Source organism: Strigops habroptila, chromosome 11, assembly GCF_004027225.2.
Source record: "Strigops habroptila isolate Jane chromosome 11, bStrHab1.2.pri, whole genome shotgun sequence".
Classification (NCBI taxonomy): domain Eukaryota; kingdom Metazoa; phylum Chordata; class Aves; order Psittaciformes; family Psittacidae; genus Strigops; species Strigops habroptila.
Genome location: NC_046360.1, coordinates 26,289,084 through 26,309,725, shown reverse-complemented (window position 1 = coordinate 26,309,725; position 20,642 = coordinate 26,289,084).

Below are 20,642 nucleotides of genomic sequence, written 5' to 3'. Positions count from 1 at the left end.
TATTTCAATGCACTGGATGCTCAACCCAAAGCACACACCTGAAGCTGCTGAAGCATCGCTGCTGGTGTTTATTACTCAGCTTCTTGTTCCTTAGCAGGTAACAGCACTAGCTCTGTGCAGTGTTGGCTCTCTGGAGAGTTTGGATCTGTTCCCAGCTTCAAACCCACTTGTTCAGCTTCAGGCAAGGACCACCCCTGTGCCTCGCTTTCCTTATCTATTAGGCTGATCAGGGGCTTCACCTGACTGCTGTAAAGCTTTTAACATCCACAGCTGTGAATGTGAATGACTGCTTTAGTGTTCACGATTTATATTGCCACTTTTGCAATATGAAACACCCCCTGAAATTAATAGAAGACTTGCAATGAGATAATATATTAGTCCAAAATTTACAAGCCTTTCACTAAATGTTCACAGCCTCTAAGCATTGATTAAATAGTTCAGTTCCCAAACCACCCTGGGAAAGGGAGGTTTGACCAAACAGGCCCAGGCTGCCCTCAGCCCAGGACCCTCAAGCTGGGTCCTCCTCCTCCTCGAACTGGATGAGCACAACCTACTCACCTGACCACAGCATCAGACTGCCCTGAACTTCATCAGGCCAAGGATCCCTTACCCAAGGGGATTTAAATGCACTGTAAATTAGGCTGTGGTGTTTGCAGTCTACTCTTACCTTTGCTTTGAGAAAACAGGGAAACCAGGAACTCTTCAAAGAGCTCTTACAAAACCAGACCTCAACAGCCATGCAATAAGCTTTCATGAGATAAACAGTACCTTCCACTCACAGCCAGGGCTCAACTTTTATGCCTTAATCAATCTCTGCAATTAGGCTGTGACATCAGGGCAAATGCATCTGTGTCCAGTGCCAGAGAAGGATTGGGCACAGGATCAAAAAAGCCAGAGGAGAATTTCACAGGAGTGCATTTCAGAGCACCTGTAAGGGGGTGCTGGGTCAGCCCTGCAAAGTCTAGTATTATTTTGAACATGTACAAATCACTGTGGGGTTCAAAGACCACAGACATCAGAGGCTGATTCAGAGGTGCTGGTTTTTCTTCATGTCATTAGTTGTTGGCTAAAAGCCTCCACTTTAATGAAGTCTTCACCACCCCACCACCGTTTTCTTGGCGAGCAACATGCAGCAGCCTCATGCACAGCAGTGCAGTTGGTGATACCAACTGGTTGCTGCCTTCCAAGCACAAAAAGCAACAGGGAGATGCTAATAACCTTTGGTTAGTCAAAATGTTCACAGCCTGTGTGCTGAAATGTATTCATCATCCCTGATGCAGGTTATGCTGGCAGGTAACGCTGCACCCAACTGCAGTCAGCTCCCTTCTGCTGCTATTTATCTGTGCCACAGGTCCATGAGTGTCTGTGTTTCACACAGAAATGCCTTGAAAGCACAAACGGAATCCTTTCTGCTCTTTTTTTAGCCTACTTCAATGGTTTGGGGCCAATGTAAATCCGTGGAACAAAAATCTTACTGTTTTACAGAGCAGCATGGAAACTTCATGAAAAAGCTGTTAGAGTTGGCGGCTGAAGGAGCCAGAAATAATATTTAAACTTTCTCTTGAACTGTTTTGAGATAGACACGATGAGTAAAATCACTCTGGGCATTTCATAATAAACCGATGCTGATCGAGTTGGACCTGACCTAAGGGCAGCATGAAATGCCAGCGGCTGCTTGAAAGGCAGCTCAGGGAGAGGAGGCAGCAGATGAACCCATCACAACCCTGACTCAAGACAGGGACACAAATTGAAATAATAAGCCATCGATAAATTAGCCTTTGCTGATTTTGGTCTTCTGCCACAGCAGATGTTTTTTGACGTTAGAGAGACGTTGTTCTAGCACATGCAGATACCTCCCATTTGAACACTGATGCTGATCCAATAAATGTTATGAAAATCATGAGTAATCTAACTAGCTCTGAGTTATTCCAATATAAAAACTATTGAACTGATAAGCTGTGCACAGTTAGAAGCATTGGTAGGTCTGTAATACTTTCCATTCTATTTGATCATTCCTGACAGCTTATTCTTTAGCCAGCTTTTTTGTTTGGAGTCTCTGTTTGGCTGCTTGGTTCCCAGCCTGGGTGCAATTCCTTTCCCCCCTACCCCCACAAAAAGAAAAAGCTGAACAAAATGAATTCAGCTACTTACAGAAAAACAAGGATACTGTGTGCTCTTGAGACACAGTACCAGCAAAAAGACCCCATAATTAGCATCCAAGCACCAGGAAAGGCAGCGCTAAGCCCCTTTCTTTCTCAGCACGAGATCACTTTACTTTCCAGTGCTAAATTTCTTCTAGTGATTTCCCACGCAGTTATTCTCTGTGTTAGGGCATGGGCAACATGCAGTGTTCTATATTCACCCCCAGCAAGAGCGGCAATTAAGGTAACGGACAGTAGCTATCAAACAGGAAACAATATTTTGGATTCCCATGCAGAGAAAAAATGGGTAAAATAGGTGAAATATGAAGGCAAAAATGTCAATACATTAGCTGAAGTGTTTCCCTATTGAAATTTCAGCTCTCCTGCACAGACTTAGCCTTTTCCAGCTGAAGGACTTGGGAGCAGAGTTGGATACAAGTTGCTCCTTGCCTCTTGTGCCATACATCTCCTGATTTGCTGCCAGAAAATTCATCACTGGGACTTTTTTCTTTTGCTAGAGATTATGTTTGGTTTATTCTGCTGCTGTATTTGTCCTTTTGCTGGCACCTTCCCCTCTTCCTGAATGTTACACAGGTCTCAGCCTTTGCAGTGCTGGCATACATAGATCCCATTGCTCCCTCCCAGCCCTGGGGGTCTGCTCCCTAGCCAGGCATGCGTCTCACGCTGACACCAAGAGCAGCGCCAGGGAGGGACAGGCAGCAAATGCAGTGGGGCATTATGCTGTGACTGGAAGGGAAGAACTGAGCCCAGGGGTTAGATTTACTGAAGATCCTCTCAATCCCTATGGTAAGATCCATGGAAATCAATCTCTGCCATACAGCTATGTTTTAGATACTTACAGCAACCACAAGAACATCCTCTCTGCCTTGGAAACTCGGCAAGTAGCAGAGCAGAGCAGCGTTTGATCTAGTGCAGTTTTACAGTAGCCAAAATAAGATGCTCAGGAGGAAGACAAGACAATGTCTAAAATGCTGTGAACATACTGGGTGAGCATAACAGGGAGAGCACTTGACGTCAGCAAAAGCTGGGATTTACGCTCCGCAGAAGATGCTGGCTTTGTATAATTCTGTGTAGACCTGGAGGGAGCAGCCAAAGGGCTGCAGAGCTCACACCCAGGGATGCAGGTGCAGCAGCATCACCAGTGACTGCTGAAGAAGAGCTTCTCTAGGAAGAAAGAACAATTTGGGAATTGAAAACACACTTGATTAATACAGAGAGAGGGGTCAGGCAGGTCCCTGCACTGGCACTGAAGAGCACTGGGTGTGATTTCGCCTTCCCGCCACGTCCTTTTTCATGAGCCAAAATTACTGAAGGATCACAGCACCCCATGCCTCGGCACCACAGCCAAGACATGCTCAGCATGGAAACCATCCCTGAGCCACCATTCTGGGAGCAAGACATTGCTCCTGGGATACAGAGCTGGAGGGGGTGTGGGATGAGACTTATTTTAATTCCACTGACTTCCTGAGGGTCATGAGGTTTGAGTCTGTGTCCTGGTTTCCCTCAGTGCCAAGCGGTCAACTTTTTAATGCAATTCAAAATCTTCAAAAGATACGTGAAGTAAAATACATGAATTTGAAAGGAAAAGCCTTGAGATTAAATCTAAACAAACCTCTAGCCCCAATCTCTTCTGCTAAGTAGACATTTGTGGAATTAAGGAAAGGTTAAATTCCCCGGAAGAGTTATTTCAATAATGATTTTAAAAGGCAACATTCTGTGCTATATCTTTGTGGGCTGTTTAAGCACAGCAGCTCTGAACAGCTTGTTCTGGTATGGCAGTGAGGAAACAGTTCTTTTGCCATTTTCCCTTATAAGCCAGAAGTCTCTTCACCCTCATCAAGAGATCTTTGTCTTAACACTAAACCTCTTGTTTGGCAATGTAGTAAAGCAAATTGGTTTTGGTTTCCAAAGATTTACCTTGTAACCTTCCAAGGCACCATTCTCTCAAGCTCTGGCCTGCTCATCAGCAAACTTCCAAAGGGCTCAAATAAGGGCAGCCACGCACCCAACACTGCAACGAGGGACTGAAAGTCAGCAGGTCCTCCCATGTCTGTACATTATTCTGCATAAATCTTTTACAAGCTGCTCTAGCTTTTCTTGGCTTATATTTTCCTTTTGCTGACAGGAGCCTGAAGAACACAGGGAGGGAGTTGAAGGAGTCAAACAGTAGGAAGGAGCTGACAGCAAGACCACTTTGAGTAAAGCATCATTCCCCAAACCTGCCACTGCTCCAAAACACATTTGTTTGTTTTCCCACCGTTTATTACTCAGTAGTGCAAGAGGGGGTGAAGATCTTTCCACTGGGCTCTGGCCAGCATTTTCCAACTTTGGTTTTTTTAGGAACACGATTTTTGCCATCAAGCCCTACAGCTGATCACGGAATTTCCAACCCAAACCATTCTATGATCCTGCTCCCCCCCCAGGCCTGGCTGCCATAGGAGCAGTTTGTCCCAGCACTTTCCGCACCGTCTCGCCAGGTTGCTGATGAGTCTCCAGCAGCCTCTGCAGATACATCTCCCTGGATCTTGGCTTCACTTACTGTCCCTCAGCAAAGACTCGCTGCTCCTCGTGCTCCTGTGTTTGTCACCTGCGATGCATTTATCTCTTCATTGCACTGGGTTAACTGCTGCTCATCAAATAAATGGGTTGTAAAATAGCTAGAACAAGAGAACTCTGAACAGGCAATTTCGGCTCCAAGTCAACTTAGCCTTTTTATGCCTGGATTTATGTATTAGCAATGAAAATAAACAGGGAAAGAAAGAGCAATTCATAACCAGAGAAGTGCAGGAAAAACAGCTCTAGCCACTTTGTGGTGCTTGCAGTGCAGAAGTGAGCCTGCGTGCTGGATGGTGATAAATAGATATCCATAACTCAGCCTGTAAAGGAAACTCTTCTCATGCCCAGGGTAAAGCTGAGATTCCAAGACGGTTTCCAGACCCAGATTCAATGGGACTGAAATGTACAACTGGGGGGAGGAAATCTACAATTTGTAAAAAGAGTTGGTTCAGATTAACCAGACATTGCCGCAATAATTTAAAGCACTTCTACCACTGCTGCTTCTGGTTTGCCTTCTTCCTTTCCTGTAATTCAGTCTTCCAAATAATGACACTTGCAACAAAAAGTGAGGACATTTCATTGTGATAAACTCAAAACTAAGTGTTTTTCTAATTCAGTGTCCCATGAGAGTGAATCTTTTTTCTATAAAACATGATAGATGTTTAATACTTGCTTCCCCACCAAAATTTCACTGAGAATTTTCAGTCAGCTTTATCTGCAAAATCAGAACACTTGAACTTGTATTGCATTTGCCAGCCTTTAATTTGCAATTTAATCAGACATCTCTGCTAATTAGTTATCTATGAACAAGCAGGACCAAATATATTCACATGCTAACATATGACCTAATAGTGAAGCACTATTATTGATGTCAGTGTCCCCCGGCTTTTATGTCCTGCTATGTAATTGCAGGAAAAGCCTCTTCCATACACTGTTAAATGTGTTACCAGTTGGTCCCGGGTAGCCCTGGTGTCTGCTCTTCTCTAAACAGGGAAGATGAAAGAAACACAAGTGATTTTTAGGTCGTCTTTAAAGCAGCTTCTGTATCTGCAGCTAGAGTAGGTCGTTTGGAAGTTGTTCTGCCACACGGGTGGACAGAGGCTGTGATCTCCCATTGCACATCCCGACACGGCACATTCGGTGCCCTTGCCCAGACACAGACACACACGTGTGAGACGGGATGTGGCAGCGAGCACAGGCAGAGCTGCCTGCAGGCACCCAGCATTCACACAGCTGTGCTCAAAGCCGCCTTTTCCTTGGCAGCTGCTCTTCCAGACCAGATTCCTGTCCCAGTTTCTCTGCTTGACACCAGTCCTGTCAGAGGCATGAGTGAAGAGAATTACCTCATCCCTCAGAGGCTTTGGCAAAGAGACTGTAAAAGTTTTCATGGCACTATAAACAGGCACTCATTCCCGCTTATTTGTGCATCTTTTGGGCAGCTGGATGAACAAGGGCCTTTGTCATCACTTGTCCCAGCAAAACCCTACCCAGATCATCTTAAATGAGGTCTCCCAGTATAAATTCCAGTACTGACCCAGAATCATCTGTTTTCTCCTCCAGTCTCATGTTGTCTGGGACTCCCAGAAATCATTTAACAGGCAAAAGGAGCTCCATCCATTAAGCATAGCTAACTCTTGCACTCTTTCTTTTGCATTATTACCTTTCTGCATTATTTCTTTTTGCATTCTTACCTTCTCATCCCTAACCCTACGCTGCCCATTTGTTCCCCACCCCAGGGTGGACTCACAGGGCTGCATGGCTCCTCCTGCAGTCATGGCATTGCAGTACTTGCTGCCAGCTGATGCTCTGCTTCTAATTACTGAAGAACAAAAGAGAGAAAATAATGGTATTAATTAAAAGTCCACTGGAAGCATGAATCAGTGGAGGTTCAGTGCGGCAGATGGTCAGAGGTCATGCCCAAGTTTTCTTGTTCTGTAAATAATCTTACCATAAACTTGCTCCTGCTAAACTGTGCTTCCTTCTCTGTGTGAATATGGGGTAAGAAGAATTGCATTTTTCACTTAAGCCAGTTTTCTCCATATTGCTCAGAGCTGCTCACTAAATGGAAAAGCTGTTCTTGTGTTTACCCCACAACAGACAGCTGTTCCAGCCTCCAAGAAGCCGTTCAGTTCCCTCCTGTAGAGCAGACCTGAAGGCCCGTGTCTCCTGTGTTACTGCTGGATATCACTTACATTTATATAAAGGCTCCCTTGCTCAGGACTCTGCTATGCTGGCTGGGATGTGGATGCCCTCACAGCAAAGGCAGGTCCTGCGCATGGTGAAATGCCACAGGGCTTTCAGCCAGAGGTACAAACTCTAGAAAACAGACTCTGACTAGTGCTCCCAAAGCAGCATCTAGCACCTGGAATCCACTTGCACTACTCTGCATGGCAGAGAACGCAAACCCAGCGACAGACAGCCAGGATCCACTCTGATACCTGCTTCTGGTCTGCTCCTCCTCCTGGCCAGCACAGCACAAAGGCACCCACAACAGAGCTCTGCAGTGATCTCTGTCCTGTCAGAAATGTGCCAAAGCATCGGCAGCCTCAGGACTCACACCTGATGTTCACATGATCAGGGCTGGGTGACTCTGTGCAAGCTGCACTGCGATGAACTGGAGCCTGTTATGGTGATGAAATGCTCAGGGTTTAAAGCCCATTCTTCTGAGAAGTCTAGAAGTTGATGTATTAATTTCTTCTGGCCAGCACAACCACACAGCTCTGCTGGCCAAAGGATCATGTTGTATGCCAGCAGTGAGCACAGCCCCGGCTGTGCCGGGTCTCACTGGGCACCAGTCAGAAGGCACCAGGACAAGGTCCGGCCATCCATAACCACCTCTCAAGACCTGCTGCAGGGAGAGGGTGAGCTCCGAAGGGCAGGAGGATGCCCGGCTCCCTCGCATCACCTCACACATCCACCCAAACCCATGGGGCAAAGTGGTTTGGACAAAACATCACTGATGAGTCCAGGGTAAGACACAGGTAGGGTTTGACGCCAGCGGTAAAAAACAAAAAGCCTCGTATGTTGAGAACTGGAACACTGGGTAATTACTTAATTGACTCCATGATTTCCACCTTGGTACAGCAGCCTGCAGCACTCAGGCTAAAAGCAGAAGTCCATTAGTAACGCTAGCAGCGGTTTACCTCCAGACCACAGAAAAGCAGAAACCCGCAGCAGGTCCTGTGGCAGGGCAATATTTGGAAAGCTGAGACACACGCTGCGTTCATCCAACTGCTTCAGCCACAGCGAGGGAAGAGAAAGGCATCGGCTGCAGGAAACAAACCAACCCTGTTTCCCCAGCCCTGCAGAGGCAGCCCCAGCCGTCATCCTGGACAGCCGGAGCTCCAGGCACTCAGGCACCGGCCGCTTCTGCCAGGAGCACTCATCCCTACCGGAGCTGGCACTGCTGCTCCTCCCGGGTGGCACCATGGCTGGCAGCATGGGGAACAGTGGTGCCGGTGTGCCTTGTGCCGGGACCAGGCAGGAAGTTCTGACCTGAATGTACTGTCAGAACGCCACCCAGCTGAACACAGGTTTGTGGGGTGTCCCTGAAGGAAGCTCAGTGGTCAGCGCATACACACTCCTACTCCTTCAGCTTTTTGTGCCAGGAGAGTTTGTTTCCAGAAAAACACCCTGAAACATCAAGGCTGAGGAATCCCGGCTGGCACCCTGAGCCTTTCTGCCATGGACAGTGAACTCACACTAGTCTAAACAGAGACACGGACCCAAAATGTCCAGAATTCAGAGATCCAGGCAGGAAAACAAGAACAAACCTCAAGCAAGATGGATCATTAAAAATCCAGCACAGAAGTGGTTCTTCACAGAAGGTCCCAGTTCCCTGCTTGGTGGTACTGGGCAGACCACGGTAGCAGCAGCAGTGCTTCCGCTGGGACACAGAGGAGGTGGGAGCCTTTGGCTGGGCAGAGGGCTCCAGCCCTCCATGAGTCTTTGCAGGTTTCCCACTGCAGAGCAGCAGGAAGAGATGGGCAGGGAGCCCCTTATTCCCTCTCCACTGCATCAGCCAGCTGGACCCATCAAAGGTTTAAACCAGCAAGAGGAAAGCAAGTGAGCAAAGAAGTTATAAAAGCATTTCAGAGAAACACTGCCAGAATGGGAAAGCTTGAATGAAATACTGTCTCGAGGCTGGTTTAGCTGTCAGGGCTTTAAAATATTTCCTTGCACTTCTCGCAAGACAAACCAACCATAACATAATTTTCCCAACACGTGCCAATACACATCCCTAAACCAAAAAGATGTAAATCCTGGGCTCTGCCATTGCACTTGCTGCCTGTCACCACTTCCCTGGTGAAGACACCAGCATCTCTGTGACTGGGATAGCACAGCTGGTGCCACCCAAGGCTGCCGCACTGGGCACACCGATGGGTATCACACTGTGCACACCCCATCACTTGGAGCTCACTTGATCCAGCTGTCAGCACTGCACATCAGTAGCCTCTGTTTTAAAAGAGATAATTGTCCCAGTTAAGTTGACTCAGACAGGAATAAAGCGATCCTCACACCAGCCAGGCCAGGAACAATAGGTTTGGACTTTGTTGTTGCGGGCTCATTTCAGAAATGCAGAGGGTCCAAAGCTCTGCGTAAACACCACAAGGTAATGGATGGCTGAAAGCAAGGTTTGTCCCCAAAAGACTTATGAACAATGTATAATTTTTTCCAGGAAACAATCATTTATATAATTCCTATGAACTTCTGTTACTGCGCCAGGGGAGGAGGGAGAGGGGAAGGCATTAGTCATGCACTAGCAGATGTTTTGACTTATGTAAGGCTTCTTTTCCTTTTCTTTTTCTTAAAAAGTCTGAATTTCACCCTGGAGGATTCTTGAGAGCCTCCTCACCCTCGGTCATTTCAGTGGTGAGGCAGCCAGGAGGTCTTGGGATTGCAGAGAAAGCTGCTAAGCTGGGGCTCTGCTCCTGCAAGGAATAATTCAGATTCCTTTGTCGAGTAGCACAGTGAGCTGCTGCGGAGGGAAGGTGCAGAGCTTTTAAACCACAGCCAGGGAACACAAGACTGTGTTTCAGTGCCTGAGCACACTTGGCTCCAGAGACCCACGTCAGCCTCTCTCCGTGGAAGCATGTTCCATGGACAAGACAGCATCTGAAGTGATTTGGACTCAGGAGGCAAGGGACATGCTCAGAGGTACACGGCACCCCAGTGGGGCTCCTCATGATGTGCGCCAGCTACATTGCACAAAACAGGTTCACATTTCACAGTGCTGAGGACAGCAAAGCAGAGGTGATGTCCACATGGGCACATGTCGGTGTCTCTCTCCTGATGATGCAGGACCACCCTGGCACACCAAGCCGAGGCTGGGGCTCTGTGCCCTGGCAGGCACTGCCTGCTGGGATGTGCTCACACCCCTGCAGACACAACATATCCTCGCATGCCTTTGCATCTGTGACTCCAACATGAATTAGCCATCCCTGCCCCATGCCCCTGCTGCCATTTCTCTCTTGTGGCACGGCGCCCTGCCTTTAGCACTGCATCCCAATCCCGGTCACCATCCCCCAGCCCCAACACAGCGTGTGGTGAAACAAACACGCTAACCAACAGCCCACACTCTCTTTCCTTCTCCTTCCTTCAGCTCCGCCAGCATCAGTGGGCATCCAGAAGGTCCATGCTCAACACGGCTGCCTCTTACCTGGAGGCACAGGCTGGAGGCTGTCACCTGCAGCTCCTGCAGGTAGCCCAGGCCAAGCACTAACTAGCTCACAGCCCAGAGCCAGCTCACGCTTCCCATACAAAAAAACTCTGGAGAAACTCTGGAGAAGCACCAAGACACAAAGTCTCCTGCTGGGACAGGCTGCTGCTGTTCCAAGAGCCCAATTCACTCTTCTTTGCAAGCCCTGAGGAGCACCCAAAAGCCAAGTAATAAACCAGAAGATGCCTGTCCTGTTAGTTAGTTAGTTAGTTAGTTAGTTAGGCTCTGCAGGTGTTTTGTTTCAGCAGCGTCACTCGCCCTGGCCAGGCTCTGCGCAGGCTCAGCCCCTGGCTCACCCTGGAGGTGCTCATGGTCTCCATTGTTTGTTTGCTGCCTTTGAGGCACACCACAGTGGTGGTGTGGCTGCCACGGCCCCTCATGAGCCCCAGCTCCATGCCAGGGCTCTGGTGGCTTCAGCACTTGCCTAGTCATGATTAAAAATATAATCATTTAAAAGGCTTTTAGGAAGGGGATGAAAAACGGGATGTGACGGCAGTTTGAAGACAGAAATTCATCACGAATTTCATCAGCCTTCACCGGCAGCGCGTAAGGGGATGGTTAAAGCTGCTCTGTCAAGAACATTTTTTGCCTGCTGGCCAAGACAGATCAGTGTGGGAACTGGGCACGCTTGCTTTGAGCCAGTGTACGAAGGCTTGGGCTGGTGGCCAGCAGCAGTGACGCCCCTTCGCCATGGGAGCATCTCAGGTGGCACTGAGCTGCAGAACGGCATCCAGTCACGGTCCTGAGGACTGCACGAGTTCTCTGCAAGAGCAGCCAAAGCATCTGTGCCAAGCTCTCAGTGTGCAGCTCAGCTCATCTAATCTTCAAACTCCCCCAGGCGGTTCCTTACCTTAATTAAGATATTTATCTGTGTTAAATAGAACCAAATACATTTGCATGTCCACGGAGACATGTCCTATTCATACCAATGGCCACTCGGGGTAGAATTAGGAGCTGTCTGGCCCTTGGATGTTGGCAACTGGCATTATTAGGTTTAAAGGGCTGGGATAAGTTTTGCTGCAGCACTGGAGCTTCATTTCCATGACACAAACCTCCATTGATGGAGTAGCATCAAGAACTTCCAGCCTAAGACTCTGAGGGAAGAAGTGTCTATGGTACAGAGCAACACTGGTTTACCTGCAACGCTTCCTCTGATCACAATGCACGAAATATGTTTAAAATTCATTAAATTCCATCTTCTGAACTTTGCTCTCAAGAAACACTTAAACCAAAATGCTTCCTTCCACCCAGCTGACAGGTGAAGTGATCCTGAAGCGCACCAGGAACACAGCACTGTTTTTCAGCTGAGCTGCAATCATAAAAAGGTTTCCAACTCCACATGGCTCTGCAGTATTTACAGAAGATGGATAATGCCGCAATCCCTAAGGCCTGCTAAAATCTGGTTTCCAGTGTTTCTATCAAGAGCGAGCCTGTAGGTATTTATTAAGGAAAAAACGTTAACCAAAGTTGGGGAAGTACTCTTATTTTTCCCTCTGCTATAGCGGCTATCTTAGCACAGGATACAATACAGCTTCCCCCATGGAGCAGGCAAGCTCAGACCTGGCTGCAAGGGCTTCAGCAGATGCACTCCAGCATTGAAACCTCTCCTGCAGGCATCTTGGGCATGTGGACACTGTGCTGGGGGTTGGCTCTGCAGAAACCCCTCCTGCCTTGCAGATATCCTTGTGGAGGAGGATTTCCTGGCCGCCAGAGAGGCATTGCTCTGGCCGGGAGGAGGGACAGCAACCCACCTGAGCAGGCACCACAGAGCTGGCCTTGTACCACTGCTGCATCCTGCTGGAGCCCAGCCGGTGGGCAGGGAGAGTGGAGGCAGCCAGGGCTCCACTGGTGGCAGTGGAAGCACCTTCACACAGAGGGACTCCCCAGTGTGTCCGTGAGATGCAACCACTGGAGAGCCAAGGGAAGGGCTGCAGCTCTGGGCGATGGGGGATCTTGTTGTGGTTACGTGCTGGAGCAGGAAGACATTCAAAGGAAATACTACAATTAAAACTAAACCATGAATGCACTGAAACCAAGCATATACTGCAGTGGTGCTGCCTGGTGCTGGTTTCCCCACACTGAGTAACTATCTCCAGGCAGACCTGGGGCAATTTACTTTGTAAAAATGCTTTGCCGGTTTCAAGAATCAATCTCATCTGGCAAATCCTTTCTCCTTTCCACAGGAAATTAAACATATGCTCGCAGGGAATGTGTCCAACACACTGTCACCGAAATCCGGGAAATAAACTCTCTAACCAGAATGACAGGCTAGAAACCGACAAGACTTTATTACGGTACCGAGTACATGGGGGATCGCTCCGCTCACCACGCACACCGAGAAGACACAGTTTATAGCTTACGTATCTTCATTATATACATACTCATTATAATTTGATGTAATTTACGACCCTGAGAGGCTCCTCGAGTTGTTTTCTTTCACAGCCGTTTACCTATTTCTCAAGCCTTATCAACAGGAGGAACCTATACTGGTTTGAGAGAAGACATCTGGTTCTCTTGTTGCATGCCTTCCTTATCTCTATATCCTCTATACACAGTAAAATTCTAGTTTAAGAATCCTTGTAACCCTGCCTATGTCTAAGTCTCTATGTTCAGCAAAATACTAATTCAATTTGATATCAATTATACAGTGAAATATTAATTTAATTCAGTATCAACACATGCGCTTCCATTCAGGAAAATCTCCCCCATGCAGCTGAGGCTGTGTTTGCTTTGCCCTGCAGCAGCAAGCCCCTGGGAGGCCATAGCTGTTGGACAGCCCTGAACACCACGGATAGAGGGCATCAGGGAGGAAAAAAATGCACCAAATGGCCCAAGGCAGATGCAGTCCAGATACTAGTGATGATGGCAGAATTAATATAGACCCTTAGCAAGTAACATATACCCTTAGCGGCACAGCCAATGCAATAGAGCATCTGTCAACTGCAAGCAAGACAGGGCAGCTCCAGGCAGGTGGGAGCAGGGACCTGTAGCTCAAAGTGCTGCTCAAAGGGACCCACAACTGTGCCTGAGCTGAAGGCAGCAACAGGGTCTGTAAAATCCCCTGAAGTGGGATGCCCAGGGTAAGCCTCCCTTCCCCAAGGTGGCCCCAGACCATGCCATGGGGCCCTGGCTCTCACCAGGAGGGGATGCTCCACTCTCCAAGGGATGGACAACCACCCCAGGTCTGATATTGGCTCCTCAGTGTGACCCATGGCTGTGTGCAGATGTCTGCTGTCACCAGCAGCACCAACGCAGCCATTTCCAGAGCAATCAGACCCACGGGCACTACAGTAGAGGCTGTGTAGGGAATAGGACGGCCATGCACAGTCCATGCCAAGAGCTTGCTGCAGGCTCTGGGCACACCACAGCACAGTGCTCCGTTTGTGTTCTAAACATGGATGGAAAATCTTTACCTCATTTGCTAAAAGCACTTTAATGTCTTTACGGGGGGGGGGGGGGGGGGGGATAAAATGTATTACCAATTTGGGTTATTTAATTCAGTCAGCAAGACTGAAAGCAGTTGCTGCACTTTGAGCCCAGGTTCAAAGCATTAATCACTCTAAATTCTGCCACTGTTTCCTTTACATTTAATTTTTATGTCACTTTTTCATTCATTAGCTATAAGCGTGACAACTGACAGGCTGCCCTTAGGTGCACCTTTAAAGCACATACCGTGAATGGTTGTTGGATCCACCTAAGTACTGAATTATTGGAGCCACCTAAATAAAAGATGAATTACCCTCTGAGCATTTCTTGGCAATTAATTACCCAAAAGATGATTGGAGAAGGCCAAGGTTTCACTTCAGCACTTCGTAGCAGTCTCGTGTCAAACTCTCAGGTCCCTGGGAAGGCCGAGACACAAAGCCAGGGCACTCAGCACCAGCATAACCTTTCCAGAAGCATTTGCAACGTTAAAAATAAGTGCTGCACTGCTTCTCTTCACCAGTGAAGAACAGGGCCAGTTAGTTCAGTGCTTTCCACCCAAACGTCTTTGTCTCTTCTGGGTTTGTGCTTAAACAGTATTTCATTAGAAAAAACTATCTGCCCTCAGCCCATGAAGAGGCAGGACAGGGGAAGGAAGTAGCCCATTCACCACTCAGTGTGAGATGGGGCTGTTGTTTTGCTGGGACCTCTGCCTTGTGCATCACTGCAGCATGCCCCAAGGAGCCAGGCCTGCTAAGGAGCATCACTCGATGACAGCCAAGCCTGGCTCCTGCAGCACCCCAGCAGTGTTCCGAGCTGTGAGCCATGGAGATCGACACGCTCAAGCCCAAAGTGGTTCCAGAAAGGGAAAAAGAGATTTTTATCTTGGTTTTCCCAAGGACAAGACTGGACCAGACACATCATCAGAAGCAGCCCCGGGGGTTACCACAGACCCGGTGGGCAGAGGGGACTCACAGCCCACCCCAGCCAAAGACTTCATATGGCAGGAAGAACACCAAATTTTGGCATTTGAGGGGCACAGGAGGCAGCCGTGGATGCCGCAAGCTCCTGCTCCACTGCACACCTGAGTGCTTCAAAGGCAAGCCATTATCCACATTCCCTGCAAATTGTTCTTGCACTATTATTGTACATGTGCTGTTAATTCAGTGTGATGAGCACTTGAGCACTGTTTTCCTCCCTGGTATCTGGTAATTTGCCTCCTAGGCTAAAACATGCTGCGTTAGAGACTGCTAGGGGCTGCACTGGGCATATCTTGGCTGTGGCAGGTCCCACTGGAGCCTGGGGAGAGGCCAGGCGCTCCCTCCCAACACCAACCCCATCCCTCACCTCAAAAGAGGCCTGGGATTCACAGATTAGGATGGTGGGGGATGAATGCTAGAAGCAAAAGCAAGCAAAAAACATCAATTGCAGGAACAACTGGAAGAAGGCAGAAGGAGATGTTCCTGGGCACAAATTCTTCTGCATTTACTGTGTAATTGAAGTCTCTTGTTCCTTTCATCATACCTATAAACAACTTTGTTCTTCACTGTGGATGATTCTATCATAAAAGGTAAGGACATAATAGTGGGGCAGGCATAAATGAAAGTAAAATAGGAGAAGAACAAAACAGAACAGAAGACAACCTGGCTGCCTGGCAGGCTTTGTAACCATCCTGTTCTTCCCAGCCTGCCTGAGAGAACCCAGTGTCTTAAAAACAGTAATGATGCACCCGTACTCATTACATTTAAATGTAATTAGGACCATTAAGACCTCATTCCTTGACGATCTGGTACTGAACGCACATGTGGCTCTGCTCCCAGGCAGCCACAGGGCGCTGGGGGCTTTGCGCAGCCCCATCTGGGTCTGAAGCTGTGGAGGGTCAGGGGTCCCTGTTCTGCTGCAGCAGGGTGGAATCAAGCTTTAAGAGCAGTACTACCAGCAAATGGTGAATTAATGTCTCGGTTTCTGCACCCAGCTGCTCACCTACTCACACATCCAACAGCTTGTTTGTATGTCAGTTGGTCTGACAGAAGATACATGTCTTCAGACACCCTTGGGTGCACCTATGTCCCAAGACCCTTCCCAGCACAACCGGGAATTGTTGCTGTTTTTGTCATCCCTTCCTGGACACAACATACTGCGAGACAGGCAGCTGCTCTGCAGTGTGGGCTCTGGAACCATGAAATCTGCACATAAAACCACACACCGACACCTCTAACACCTTGTATCTGTCAATTACAGGATGCCTCATGACAAGGAGAAATGCCCCTTGGCACCTGCACAATGCTGCTGTGCTCTGTCAGCCCATGGGGTGACAACATCGGACCCTCCACTGGCCGCTGACCCAGCAGCATGTGCACCACATCCATGTGCAACACTTTGTTAGCTTCAGATAGAAACACTTTCATTCATCCTGCGTTTTGCCACCTCAGGCAAGCCTGTTTTATCTTGGGGAAAATCAGTTCTTTACAAGGAAACACCATTTAGTGAAAAGAAGAAAACAAAAGAGTCCTCGAGGAGGAATCAATGGGAGCTGCTTTCCCAGTCGATACTGTCTAAAAAACAAATGGGTCCTGCTGCAAATCAAAGGCGCTGCCACATGTGCTCCATGAAATACTGCATTTGCTCCTGCTCAGCCAGGCAACAATCCCTGGCCCCTCTTCATGTTATTGCTCAAGAGTAATGTTGTCACCAAATTTCCTATGAAAAACACACCGCAGCAGAGATGACATGCTCTGATGTGTGTGTTTCGCAAAAACGGGCTGCTCCAGTTAGAGCAACCTATTTAAGAAAGAAAAAGTACATTAAGTTCTTCCCCCCTAAATTACAGATCAGCTTCGTTCCTCCATTGACACCATCATTTGAGTTAGTTCCACTGAAAATGCATCATACTTCTAATCTTGAGGACAAGGACAGCGAGTTTCAGCTGTCATAAATGTCCTGGACAAGATTTAGAGTCAAGCTTGAGGAAGAACTATTTAGAAATCATTTTTTTGCTATTATGCTTTTCATATCTTTGCTGATTTTCCCTTCTAATAAAATACCCAAATCTCACAGACAAAAAAAGTTCTGGAGAAAGCTTGGTTCTTGTGCAATGCAGTAACTGTCCCTGGCATCAGGACAAAAACACACTGCAAAATACTCGTAAATAGCCCAACGAGGTATTTTTTTAAACCACAATTATTTTGTACATAAAATCTCAGGGCGGTGGGTAGAAGGCATCGCCCTGCTCCCAGGCACAGCAGCACAGCCCCTCCAGCTTGGTGCCTGTACAGACCCGACCCTCGCGGACCCAAGACCAAGATGTGGCCGGCTGCTCGTGAGGCTCACCAGTGCCCTGGGGGGTGGTGGGTCTGCCCCGTGGTCTCAGAGGAGACACTGGTCCCCGCACATGCAGATCAGCATGCAAATAACTCTCCTTGTACTTGCATACGCTGTTAGATTCAGGAGGCAGCGCTCAGATGGACTTGGCAGATAATTACAGCACAATGCACGGGTCATAAATATACATTTTAATGTCCTTTTTGGTAAGTAGGGAGGTAGTAAACCAAGATAAAGGCACAATGGGACTCTAAATACCAAGAGTCAAGTGGTATTTAACACCCAAATGGTGACTTTGCCTCCAGTTTCCTCCCCCTTTTCAGAAATATGGCTGGAGAAAAATCTCTTCTAGCACTTTTGTACAGATCTCAGTAATGTGAACCTTTGAATGACTCTACAGTATAGTGCAGACAAAACTATCCATCTTTGAATAACCAGCTTTAGCTTCATCTCCCCAGTCTGCATTAAGGGCACTTCGAGCCATGGGTTCTTCCAGGCCAGTTGTTCTGATGGGCTTCACCATCCCAGACCTGGCACGCTTCACAGTGTGGGGAGCAGCTCTGTCCAATAATTGCTCCAATACACCAGGCTGGGAAGTACTTACATGTATTCATGTATATTTCTAACTTGAGAGAGAAGTCAACACATATGTTGGTGTGCAGTAGTGTGAAAAGTTATTTAAATGTAAATGCTGCATTTGGCCGATGGAAATTAACGCACTCGATTGTTTATACTTGAAGTTAATGATTATTAACTTCGAGTTCCAGCTTCAGCCAGGGAACTAGCCCTGTTGGGGAGAAACGGCTCGGGTCTTAACTACCAGCTGAGCAGAAAGATGCTCAGGTAGGGCCATGGCGCATTTTGACATCCCCAGCCAGGAAGGAGCCTGTTCCTCAGCAGAGCAGCACGTTACCCACAGAACACACAGCATCCCACGGGTACGATCAAGGAGACTGACTGCGGGTGCATTACACAGAACCGTCACGCTCAGCAGCATCCCCCAGCCGCCCATCACTGAGTTAAGGACTTTTCCCCACGGCCGACCGCTCTGTAGCCGTCCCCTCCTGCAGCCGGAGCGGCGGGTGCCGGGCGCGGGGAGCGGGCGGAAGGAACCTCCGGAGCATCCCGGCTCGTTCCGGCTCGTCCCGGCTCGGAGCGCGGCGGCGGCGGCGCCGCAGGACCCGGGCCGCGATCGCTGCCGGCCCCTTGCCCGGTACGCGGGCGGCGGGCGCCCCCTGCTGGTGAGCGCGGGTCCTCGCGGGCCCGGCCCCTCCCGGCGGTGCCGGAGCCGCGGCTGCACAGCGAGTGTGGGATCGGCATCAGCCGGGCTGCGAGAGACCTTGAAGGTCACCAAGTCCAACCATTAACTCCGCACTGCCCAGGCCACCACTAAAGGGGCTCATCTACATGGGGTTTGAACACTTCCGGGCATGGTGATTGCACCACTGCCCGGTTCCAATGACTGACTGTGCTTTCCATGAAGAAAGTTCTCCTAATACTCAATCTGAACCTCCCCTGGTGCAGCTTGAGGCTGTTACCTCTTGTCCTATCGCTTGTTACTTGGTAGATACATCTCAACACGAGCTTGACCCACGCAAGAGCCCGGCTTATGGCTAAGGGACCCGCTGAAGCCACACGTGGTTTATTTCCCAGGAAGGTGCCCAGGAGGACCCCCCAGCTCAGAGGGTGCCCGAGCTGCAGCGAGTGCCAGGCTGGGCCAGCCCTGGACCCAGGTGCTTACCATCGGTCCAGGTGCCTGGGGCAATGATGATGAGAGCTCCAGAGCAGAGGGCCCTAGCAGCCTGGATCCAGTCCTGCACTCGCCTTCCCAGGCTATGCCCAGAGCTGCCAGAAAGGCCAGGCAGGCAACTGCCTTCAGGAGATGAAGCTCCAGCCACACCTGCCCCTGAGCCAGCCCACTGCCTGTTAAGGGCACCCCACAAACCACTGCTAAACCAGTGCCAGCTGTTCCTGCAGCTGCCATGCATTAGGAAGAAATCAGGGAGGTCCCTGCTCCTCTGCGCTGCCAGGACAGGGAGGAAAGTGAAGCGAAAGAACAATGGAAAGAAACATAAATACAGGCTCTGAACAAACCACCAGCCGCAGCCTCTCGTCAGCTTGGGTGTGAAGCGCACTCTGACTTCACTGGCACTGTTTATTTAGACGTGGAGTGCTTTATCCACTCAGCAGCTAGAAACACTGCCCAGAGTCCCAGCATTCCAGGGGCAGGAGATGGCGTTTGTTACTGCAGGGGCAGGGAAGAGTGCTCCAGCCCCACAGCAGTGTTTTGCACCTCCACAGCCTGCAATGGGAGCCCAGGAGGGACTGCACAGAGGGACAGGGCCAAGGGTCCCCCATGTCCCCAGGCAGCCCTATTGCCTGCTTTGGGTGACTCTTCCCCACCCTGCAATGAGATGGTCTCTGTCTCACCAAGATCACTGATGACGGCTGAAACTTAATGTGTGCAGCACCGTGCGATGCAGAGGTCAGCAGAGTGGCAATCAATCAGGAAGAATTATAACAAGGACTGAATTAAGAAGGTACACAGATGGGATGAAATTAAATATTAATAGCCAGTCATCACTCAAGTCACCTCTGCTCGGCACCATGCTTGAGTGAGGCCACATGAGCCATATGCGCACGGCAGGCCACTGGCTGTCTGAACGACTCCCGGCTCTCCAGATCCCAGTGTAATGCTGTCACATCCGGGCGCTCCTCACAACGGCACAGGGCTGAGGCACTGCACCCAGGACTGCTCAGTGGGAAGCACCCAGGAGCCAATGCTGGCTTCCAGAACCACGCCAGCAGCCCTGGGTAACTCATCCTCCCATGGGCTACAGTGGCAGCTTTGGAACTCCAAACCATCCTTAATGAAAGTAAGTTTATAAAGCTGCCTGCACCTCAGCACAGGAACTGAATTCCAACCTTAAATCTGGAGCCACAGCGTCAGGCAACACAAATGGCAGTGAATAAGGAAGAACTCAAATAGCTTCAAAAAGTCAAATGGCGCAGGTTTACCATGGCACTGTGCAGCAGTGGTAGCAGGAGCAGCCTGACGTGACAACCGGGCAATGCCATGGCTCTGATGTAACCCCTGTTGCTCAGAAGATGCCTCGTTTCCCTCTTCCAAAGCACTTTAAGGACGTGATTTCCTGGTACCAGCAAACCAGGGTGTTCCCTTTCCTTGCCCCATCCCCAGGGACAAGCACACAGCACCATTAGACTATCTGCACAGCTATAGCAGGACCTGGCCTCCCCCTGGCCCCATTGGGCTGGTACACAGTGGATGAGCAGCCTCTGCGGGTGCTGTTCCATGGTTTGCAGATGCCCTCTGCAAAACCAGCTTCTTCCAGGTATTGGGTCTGGTTCTTGTAAGTTTCCAAAGAGAGAAATAAAATGGGGTGTGAAGCGTCTCCCAGGCTGGAGAGGCAATGTCCTGCTGTGTTGCCTCTCTCTATCTC